We start from the raw sequence: 11,991 nt of genomic DNA on the forward strand, positions 1-11,991 counted from the left end.
TGGAACGCCGTTTCCCTCCTTTTATTGTAACGGAGAGTTTGCGAAATATAGATTACCGAGGACGAAATTTATATATACAATAAAAAAGATACGAAGGAATCAAGTGACCAATAAAATTTGGACTCATTCCTAGACTGAGTGAGAGAAAAACAAAACATACATATAAATATATATATATATATATTGATTTCACGGGATTACATGTTGTAGTATTTACATGATAGATGTTTTCTGGTGGTTTTTTTTCTCTCAAAATACAGCACTTATGTCACAGTAACATTGTGCCCATAAATTACAAATTACATCATTCTATTCATTTTGACAATAGAAGAGGGTCAGGATGGGGGACTGTCCATTTCTGTATTCTTAACTTTTTAAGTATTTTTTCTCTATTCTTTATTAATTTTGTCTCTTTTCTTTCATGATATTTTAGCACCCCAAAATCTCATTTCTTTTTTTTTGGCTTATTTTTCTCTACTCTATCTGGAATATTTTATATTTCGGAAACGATAAAAACAGGTACCTCACTAAAAAGGTCGGGCGGGACCTAGGATTACAACATGGATGTATCTTTTGGTTCTAGATGGGAATCACTTTCTCTTTTAATATAAATAAGAAGATGTGGTATGGATGCCAATGAGACAACCCTCCATCCAAATCACAATGTATAAAAAGTTACCAATTATAGGTCAAAGTACGGCCTGTCTTGGCTCACATTAAACAGTAAGCTATAAAGGGCCCCATAATAATAATGTAAAACAATTCAAACAGGAAAACTAACAGTCTATTCGATATAAAAACAATAAAGGGAAAAGACTTATAAAACACACCAACAAACGACAACCACTGAACAACAGGCTCCTGACTTAGGAGAGGTGCATAAAAATGCAGCTGGTTTAAATGTTTAAAATGACGCCAACCTTCACCATAACCTAAGACAGTAGTGTAACATTACAACATAAAAAGACACATTTTAGATACATTTCGCAGGGTGGTTAAGAAAGAGATAAAAAAATAAAGACAACGTGATCTCCCTGAAACAATATTTTAGATGTTTTCGACCTATTTATCTGTATCTAGATTTTGGTATTTCTAGAAATGAAAGTATTTGATAAAAAAATTTGAACACATTGCCTCTTCGTTCAATACCTTTTTGAACCCCCCCCCTTACCTTATTTATTTTATTGAACCTTTTGGTTTCGGCGCGGGTTTGATAATGGTTCAGTTTAAGCTTGACTTAGCTTATTCAGGGCTTGTATTAATTTAGGGGTAAGTAAAGGGTAAGAGTTAGATTTAGGATAAGGGTAAATTTAGTAGAGCCCCATATAGTTCAGATTCCCGTACGTTATTGAATCCCTCCCTCAGAATTAATGTTTTGTTAATTTATTCTATATGCATCTTATTATTCAAATCATAGGGAAATCCGTCACTGATACTACATGATGTTTTATCATTCCATCTTTAATAGGTCAATGAGGCGGGTCCAGATCGACATTGGTGTAAACACTTTTAAGATCGTATTTGATGCACTTGTCTGTTTATAATGCTCGTCCAATTCTTTGACTTTCATATGAAAAGCTGTTACCGGCGAGATGGGATAGTACAATAACTAAACAAACATCCTTTTAAGGCACTCCCTTATATACAATAGCAGTAACCCCACTCGAAGATCACAGGAACGATTACCATTTATCTTACAAACACAAGTTTTAAACTTGAATGAAACTGAAATATCACTCTAAAATCACATCAGTTATTTTCTTACACCATATTCTTTATAATAATTCACTAGCTACAGGATAACAACTCGAAATGCATTTTTACCAATAACTCTAGTCCCAGCACATATACATTGAAAATTCTAAACCTTCAGTACAGATATCTTTAATGCTCCTAATTTAAAAGTCAAAGATAATCAAGTTTTCATTTCTTTGATACCCGGAGGACCATGCTTCTAGTGAGTCCTTTGCAAATTCCTACAACTGTTTAAATTTCATTCATAATGCGACTGGTTTCTTTTCAATTTTATTTTATATCTCGTGCTTGTAGGTTCAAAATATATCACTGAGCTCTGATTAACCCGAATTTTGTTTTCGCCCATAACTCTAGCTTTACGGCGAATATTGAAATTTCGAAACTGACAGAAAAGACAACCTCCAGTAGTCTTGATTTTACATTGAATTTCATGCTCATATTTGAAATAGATTATCTGCATTTTTAGCTTCTGATGTTCACGCCCACAGGTGGTCGAATGAAAATACTGATACAATGAGTCAAGTCTGTAAATATAGTATGACTAGTGATCAATTATTAAATTCAAATAAATTCTTATTTTGCCTTAAACATTTCCATTTGACCTTAATACTCTACATGCTCTATACCTTTCAAAACTGAAATATGCAGTTAAGTCGAATTGGGATGTTTCCTTTTCTATCGACCAGACTTGATCATGTTGATGATTAACAGTCAGCAATCATGTGATAATTCACGAAAAGTAAACACACACCATGTGTATTTTTAAAAACATCGTTTTATCATATACTTGTGCATGTTGTGTTAACAGCTGTTGTTATATTTATAACAATTTTACAATTTTAGATAACCTTAATATTGAATTACGGAGCACAATCTTGGTCAATCTACTTCAAAAACAACAAAGATTTTTTTATATAACTAAAATTGAGAAATGGAAATGGGGAATGTGTCAAAGAGACAACAAAATCCACATACAAAGTTCAAATCTGTAAATATAAAAGATATCAGTAAAACCCACGTACTTTTTATGTACATTAACATTATCGATTAGAGTCACAGGCTACATGTATTACAGCTTTCGTTTTCGTGTAAACTCAAAATAGGGTGTAATCGTTTCAATAAAGGTAAGAAATTAATTTCACTATGAATGTTAAAAAAGTAGATATGTGATAATCATATGATATCAATTTCATGTTAACGTATTAAATTCTGATTCTCCATTTTTTTTATAGCGAGACGCTGAATTGTCTAAATTTGTCCATGTGCTATATATTTTATTTTCTATTTAAAGATGCACGAATTGCTTACATGTCTGCCACCTATAAGCATACCAAACTCTCTTTTTACATTTAAAAAATTTGTTTACTATACAGCTTCCTTAATAACTTCTTCTTTGCATACCAAGATCCTTTATCATTGTGAATTAAATATAAATAAAATTAGATCATTACGTGTTTAGTAAAACCTTGTATCATACATATTTACACACTTACTTCACACATATTTAGATGAATACATATAGCTACATTTCATGATATACGTTTCTATCATTACTTCCATCTACCGAATTCTTCACACAATTACCTGCTTTATATCCCACTCTTTATACTACCATATATATATTTGCCTTCCTACCTATATAGATATAAGAAGATGTGGTATGTGTGCCAATGAGACAACTCTCCATCCAAGTCGGGTACGTTTCCTTCGTGTCTGCTCGGTGGCGTGTCCCCATATGTTCATGTACCTACATGCATGCCCACTAGTGTATCTGTCTACCTATTTTCCTTTACTCCAAACTGCCAAGCTTCTTACTTTTCTCCACTCCTAAATGCGTATTTACCTGTCTTTATGCACACATACCTTCCTTATCAACTAATATGCTTCTTCATTCAGTCTTATCCAAATATATGCCTACCTACATTGGAACCTACTGGAAATTAAAAAATAAACATTTAAAGGGGCACTAGCCACGAGATATATAAAATTTTTTAAATATGATTTTTTTTCAATCATTCATGAAAATGAAATCAAATTAACTTTTAGCAGCCAGTATGTTTCAATTTTGTCAAAATAAGCTAAGATACTTCGATGATGTTCGTTGTGGGGTCTCTTCGAGGTCCACGTTTCAACTATGTCGATTTCTCAGAAAAATCAGAGGCAATGATTTGGATTTAAACAACTAATGCTGAAGTACCGGGTGAAAATTGCAGAATAAAAACAATATATGTTCTTCGTCGAAAATATAAAATGTATTTATACTCGCTACTTAACAGGAGAAATGCAGGGCGAGCCTCGCTTTTCGTCCAGTTTCTAAAGCTCGTACAAATAAATTAGGTATTTTCCGACAATGTACATATATTTTATATCTATATATTTATGTTTAGTTCGCTTATATAACCGTCGGCAGACTTCGGAGGTCAACTCGATAATTAATTAGTTGGCGTCTAGACTAAAATACACACACAACGATCATACATATGATCGAGCCCATGCCTTGTTAATTGTTTATTTTTGACGTTTTATAATTAGGATATACGTTTAGTATGTTATGAATAAAATATGAGAATTTGAGTCACATCAGTGAACATGAATTTGACAGCCAATGCCCCTTTAAGAAATATTCTTAGAATGTTTTCAATAATACACACATATATAGAGTAAATGATGTGTTGTGCACTATAGATATAACTAATGAAGGAATTTTTATTCACATTTCCAAATGTTGCAAGTTTTTATAAAAAATTTCAATGATTGTCATCATAAAAAAAATTGTACTGAACTGCATTCAAGCAACAATGCTATGATTTAGTTCTGAAGGCCAGCTTTTTTTAGCTCACCTGGCCCGAAGGGCCAAGTGAGCTTTTCTCATCACTTGGCGTCCGTCGTCGTCGTCGTTAACTTTTTTACATTTTGAACTTCTTCTAGAGAACCACTGAATGGAATGAAACCAAACATGGCATGAATGTTCCTTATGAGGTGCTGACCAAGTGTTGTTAATTTGATGCCGATTCATCATCCAAGATGGCCGCCAGCGGGGGACTTAGTTTAACATAGGACCCTATGGGAAATACATACAAATGTCTTCTTTTAGAGAACCACTGAATGGAATGAAACCAAACATGGCATGAATGTTCCTTATGAGGTGTTGACCAAGTGTTGTTACTGTGAAGCCGATCCATAACTCAGGCCGCCAGCGGGGGACAATGTTTAACAAAGGACCCTATGGACAATACATACAAATGTCTTCTTTTAGAGAACCACTGAATGGATTGAAACCAAACATGGCATGAATGTTCTTTATGAGGTGCTGACCAGGTGTTGTTACTTTGAAGCTGATCCTTCATCCACGATGGCCGCCAGATTTGGCCTCACTCATTATTAGGGTATCTGTTATGATTTTAATCTATTTTTACATGATTTCCTAAACCAAAGTAGAATCAGGTGAGCGACACAGGCTCTTGAGAGCCTCTGTTTTTTTCATTTTATCCAAATTGTATTTTTCAACCAACTTGCAGAAATTATAATCTTATCACATCACGAATTCTAATGATTAATACTTCAAAGTATAAAGATGTTAAAGTTCGGTTTTTAGTAAAGGAAGAAAGAGTCTTTGACACCAAAATTTATTAGGAATAGTTTCATTAGAAATTAGCTCTTACTCTTCACATGAACTAACGTCGCCAATGTTTCAAAGCACCTTTCTTTCTTTATTTGTTGTTACTACAAAAAATGATTGGAAACTTGAGGTGACCTGGTTACAAAACTTGCAAAAAGTGGTGAAAAGTAACTTTGTTTACCTCCAGTAATATTTTTTTTTTATAGACAATAGAATATTTAGTGAAAATTCCACTGTAGTACTTGACAAGATGAAACTATGCGTACTAAGTGTTTCTTTTTTTACTAAGGGTAAATTCTTCACATTTTTTTTTTGAAAAATGCCAATTTAACAAAGAATTATCAGTAAAAAATAAATGGGTGTTTTATCCCTATGAGAGTCGTCTTTGTTGAAGGTTTATGAGTTTACACATATACTGGAATCATACGCGAAAATGTATTTCGGGTTATCCAACATCTAGTGAAATATAAAGTATTTGACCTAAGAAGTTGAAATTTGATCATAATTATCTTGTATCATATAGGGGTTAAACAAAGTAACAGCAATTCGCCTCATAATAAATCTGTTCTCGACTCAGTAGTAATGCTCAACTTCCTTACCTAAAATATGCTGTAGAGGCGAATGGGACACCTTTTGTGATGTGGACAATGGACTTATATTTGGTAGTACAACATAAAACAAATGTGATATAAAATAAAGGGATATGGTTTGATGTCAATGAGATAACTATTCACCAAATGACAGAAGTGTTAGCAACTATTGGTCGCCGTAAGGCCTTCAACAATGAGGTAAACCCAATGCAAGCTACAAAAGGCTTCGACACATAAAATGATAAACAATTCAAATGAAAAAAAGAAACTGCCTTATTTCTGTACAAAACAACAAACGAAAAACAAACATACAGCAACAAACGACAACCCCTGAATTGCAGGTTCCTGACTTGGGACAGGCACATACAGAATGTGGAGAGTTAAAACATTTTCGGGGGCATCCACCTGTGCCCTAACATAGAACAGTGGTTCAAAACTATACAAGAACTAACTGTACCAAACAATAACAATAAAAAATCCAAATAATATAACTAATTTGGGACAGTTTTGTAATAGCACAACAGACGAACAAACTAAAACTATAAAAATCAGTTGAAATGGGATTGACTCATCAAATCAATACAAGGCAAAAATCCATTAGAAATTTTCCGAAAATCGTAATACAAACTACATGCATTTTATTATATAGATATGAATCAAAATATCCCTGCTTGTAGATTACGTCAGCTTTATCGATTTACGTAACACAAGTTTCTAGTTAAACACTAAGATTTTTAGCAAATCAACATAGGCACAAATTGACTCAGTTGAAGAACGTAGTGGTAACGTCTATTTATATTATAGGTTAAGATTACAGACGAATGCAGTGTTCGTACTCACAGTTGCTCCTAAACGGAAAGTAGAACAACAAGCTTTCTGCAAGGGAAGAAATTGAAAACACTACAACGTTTAAGGTAACCTACATTTGTTTATTATCTGTTTAATTTCATATGTATTTATCTAATATCTTTATGGCGAGATAACTCAGATATATTCCAAATTCATGCGCAATTTTTAATATGTCCTATGTAAGATTTGTTTTACAGTGATGATCTCCAACCCAACAAATTATTAGCAGTTGTCTTATATTTAATTTTTTAAATGACTGAAGATTTATATTCACTTGATTTTAATTGATACCACTAACGATATATGGTTTCATGTATTCTTTCAAACAATCACCAACCTCCGAATAGAACATATTTTTCATTATCAAATAAACCTCATCTCTGTAGACTTAGCACACTTATTAGGATTTGATATATTTTATCAACATTCTCTGTCACTGCTTTTGTAATTCATGCAACAATTAGCCCTACAGTATATAACCATTCACAAATGTTTCTGTTTAGGTATGTCCTACATCTCATGTTATCTACCAATAATTTTGTCATCTAATCTATCCATGTACTTGTCTATCTGATGAGCATGCACTGTCTATTAGGGAACGACCATTAAACTTCAAAAGGGGGGGGGTTATGGTTTTTTCCTAAAAAATATTCTGATCCCCAATTTGATGAAAACGATGAAAACAAATATTGTGGTCAAGCAGATGACAAAAAAAATATTCTGAATCCAGATTTTCCCCATACCTTATAGTGTTGAATTTAGAAAAAAAATAATTTGATTGATAGCGTCGAAAAACTAAAAAAAAATGTTCGCGCTTTGCGTGAAAAAAATGTTTCTGACTCATACAAAAAAAACATATCCCCCTAAAAGTTAAATGGTTGCTCCCTTACATCCATACCTATATACATACTTGTCTGCAGTGATCTTATAGCATACAAAAGTGTATTTTTATATTGTAATACGTCGTTTGCCCCACTCCTACCTAACTACCCCCTTGAAAACCTTCAATATCCATCTTCTTGTTATGTATGAATAAAAGAAATATTATAATATGTCTACCTTGTAGCCTAAATATAACATATATATAAAAATAAGGAGATGTGGAATGATTGCCAATGCGACAACTATCAACCAAAGTTCAAATGAAGTGGATGTGAGCAATTATAGGCAACCATCAGGCCTTCAACAATGATATAAACCCATACCGTAAGGTCGGCTATAAAAGGCCCCGACATGAAAATATGAAACAATACAATTGAGATAACTAACGGCATAATTCATACAAATTTGGTTTCGATCATATGATACGATTTTATATTATATATCAATTCGATGGTCTCTTCAGCTGCGCAGTTACTGGCACGTATAGCTAACCCTCTTTATCTAACATTTTTAGTAAGACAACAACCAACCAATGGAAACAGTTTGTAAAACATCTAGAAACAACAACAATAAACAGGCGTTTATGCAATACGTCTCGAGTCTATAAAAGGTGTGAATAAATTATTTTCCAACGGATAGAATAAATTGTCTCCGTATTAATCAATCAAATTCTGGCATTTTGACATGAAGTATAATAATCAAAGGTATACCATGAACACCCTCTATTCATATCATTTTCCATACATATCTGATTGTTCATGTCATTTACGCGTTTCCCCCTACATAGCAATTTTATTAGCTTGTTATGTCGTAGTACATTGAATGATGTATCCGTTATGCTTAACATTTGACAACAATACACATTTAGCATTAATTTATCCGTTATCAATTAATAAAAATTAAGTTTCTTGGGTCAATTTTCCAAGATGAATTTGCGCAAATTTATAAAGGAAGGTAAATTAGTAAAAGGTAAAGATAGTTCCTTTATCGGGTATCAAATCGGGTCTTCAATGCCCATACTGTAATGTTTTGCATTTATCTTCTCCTGTCCGGTACATGTTCCTAAATCTATATCTTATATTAGCCAAAAGAATCTGTTCCATATCATAAACCAACCAATATTGAGACCGATAGTGCTTACGTTTTACTTTCAAGATGGCTAGGGTATCGTATGAAACTAATAGCTCCTCATCGTGGTGCGAAGCAACCAGCCTTTCGTATCATTTGGGTCTGATTGATATATACATAACCCCATCATGAATTGCATCAATCATTTTCAGATTGGAAACATATTCAGCTTAAAACATGTCTGACAGTCTCTACAACAAAGCACACAAGCTTGAAAAAAACTTAAAGGAATGGATAAAATGTAAAGATGAAGCTGTGAAGGAATTAAAAGATCTGGCAGTAAATCTAGACGAGCATTTTCAAAAAATATGCAAAGCAAAAATTGCTGGATCAACTACTTCTATTGGTGGCGGAATATTGGCTGTGGTAGGATTCGGATTGTCATTTGTGACATTTGGGGCGTCATTAGGTCTTACTATAGCAGGTCAGTACTCAACAATAAAACCCAATATTTGTGCATAAACTGTTACATTTTAGTATCCAAACGAAATGATGATATTTCGTTGAGTTGATGATCTTTTTTATACTTAAGAAACATTTTGGAACATATGTAGCAGAACGTGTTTATTTTCTGAACATTTTACAAAATGCGACTGATTATCAAACTTATTGTAAAAAGGCAGTTGTTGAAAGGAAAATTATTTAAATGAAAATAAAACTATTTGGCTTGCATAATGTATGGTTCTTTGATAAATTGTTGTTTAAACCTTACAATTTAACACATAATATATAACTTGTAATACATAATAGATACGATATCGATTTCTTATCATAACCATAGGTAGTGTAATAGCAGGAGCAGGAGGAATCACAGTGGGAGGATCCATGATTACAGACGCCATGCTTTCAAAACAAAGAAGAGAGTCAGCACAAGCTATATTAGATAAGTACAACGAGCTTGTTGAAACTATAAAAGAAGAATGCATTGAGATAGGTGAAATGCTGAAACAAAAAGATGAGAAAATGGAACAGTTTCCACATTGGGTGGATTTTTGGAGCAAGCTTGCTTTTGGAGCAGGTACGACAACCAAGTGTATTACATGGGATATATTAGCAAGGACAATATTGGCTTCATTACGTATAACCGCGTCGTACGCCGATGATGCTTTAGCCGTTGGTGCAAGAGCAGGCGCTTCGGCTTTTCGAACAATTGGATCTACTGCTGGACAAGGTCTTCATATTGCTGGCGGTGTCGTAGGTATACTTGTAATGCCTCTAGACATTTACACTCTTGTGGATTCAGCTATTGATATACACAAGAACAATCCACATAAGGTGTCTAGTAAAATTAGAGAATGGGCTGACCATATCGACAAATCATGTCCAACTAAATGGGACATAGAAATTATGATGGACAAAACATTCGAGCAGCAGTTATGTTTTCAAATAATGTAAAACACAAGTAACAGATAGCTTTAAGGAATACCAGTATCTTGAATTTATGGATGAATGACCCAGTTATACACTAATATATTTTTGAATCGGTTAACATATATTGAAAATAAAAGTTCACACTTAATGCATTTTACAATTGACAACAGTCTGTTACAAAAACTATCTAGTCCACGTGCACTTCAGTTGGAAATGAAAATGAGATTTTCGTTATTTCTTTTCCCTTGTTATGAATACTATAACGCGCCCAACAAGTGAAGCAGGGCGTCTAGAGCACCAGTGAGTCTATTATTATACCACATTACCAGTGAGTCTATTATTAAACCAAAACATCATTAGTATTTATCTTTCCGCTGTCCTCATAATGTTTACTGATGTGTTCAACAGAAACTTTTGGACAAAAGCTTATCGAGTAAAGACTTTATCAAAACATAGCAAACTAAATAAGAATTGACAATAACAATTATTTACATTTTGGTTTAAATGATTTGATTTTATCGCTCATTTCTAAATTTTCTCTTTTTTGTTTTTTAAATCATTACATTTTCATTTTATAAAAGAAGAAAACATGGCATTTTGTGTATGTAAGAGAATGATAATCCTTTTCTTCATGATCAAGTACGAACGTTAGCTAATTAATGCCTTTTATATATTCAAAAATTAATTTAAACTCCAGCAGTTTACTTAATTTTATCGAAATATAATAAATTACTGCGAATCCAGTTTTGGTTAGCGTGTTAGCTAGAGATTTTGGTTGTATCTAAATATAAAACTATTTTTCTTTTTTCCATCGCTTTGATATTGTTTGATCTTTTAGTAAGTTTGAAGTTATTATTATTTTCATAATAAAATTAATACTACAATGTTTACTACACCAGTAAACTTCAAATTATTTTGATTTTGATGGTTGTTTTAAAATCAAACTTTAAGTCAGTTTCAATCACAAATTCTTTCAAGCTAATAAATGTGCTTCGGTGCATTTGCAACTCATTTATTGTAACTCTCCGTTTTGAATTGTACATAGACCTAAACAATAGGATAATTTCCTACTAAGAACATGATTTATTTCATCGGTCGAAAACATCTAAATTTGATTATTAACTATTACCAGGTAATTTTATCTAGAGGAAAGAATGGCATGTAAGCTAATGAATAGGGATTATTTACCATACGTGTTAATTAAGGTGTCTTTCTTAAGAAATTCCATATTGCTGTCACCGTGTCTATCCATTCCCCGAACACATATTTTCGCCACATCTTCTCAGGTACTACTAAACGTCTGAAGGAACATTAACGTAAAAAAGGTGTTTGGTTATTCTATTTCCAAAAGTGAAATTTTGATTAGGTTTGTAATTATGAAAAAATGATGTATAGAGTTTTCGCAAGGTTTTTATTAAGTGCAAAAAAGTACATCACAAATCATAAGTCGTTGGAAATCGCCAATACCATAAAAAAAACCGACCAAAAGGCAAATAACAGTTCAGAAAAGAAAACTAGACTAAGTAACACGAACAACTAAAAATATCCAGGGACGATATCAGATGCTCCGCAAAGGTAAGCAGGCGATGCTCCATACTTGACACTTCTTTATGATAATGTCAATAAACAGTAAAAGAATCTAGTTTACAATAATGATAGGATATTTAGGAATTTGATATATAATTTTGAATTATTAGAATGGTTAGTATCGTTAATCCGGAACATGTTGACTCTTTTTTGTAAGGAGGTATGTCACTTGCTAATAAAAACATTGGTTTTGCTTTTATATCTAAAGTT

The 11,991-nt window shown here is 32.8% G+C and overlaps 1 long non-coding RNA gene across 1 annotated transcript; it reads left to right on the forward strand.

The window, feature by feature from the left end:
- The first annotated feature begins 2,782 nt into the window (after window positions 1–2,782).
- Window positions 2,783–10,342, forward strand: LOC127705111 (uncharacterized). Its single transcript, XR_007983672.1, has 4 exons — window positions 2,783–2,879; window positions 6,769–6,878; window positions 8,976–9,247; window positions 9,605–10,342. It is a non-coding gene; the product is annotated as an uncharacterized LOC127705111 (long non-coding RNA).
- Window positions 10,343–11,991: the final 1,649 nt, after the last annotated feature.

Source organism: Mytilus californianus, unplaced genomic scaffold (genome assembly GCF_021869535.1).
Source record: "Mytilus californianus isolate M0D057914Y unplaced genomic scaffold, xbMytCali1.0.p SCAF_6, whole genome shotgun sequence".
Lineage (NCBI taxonomy): Eukaryota > Metazoa > Mollusca > Bivalvia > Mytilida > Mytilidae > Mytilus > Mytilus californianus.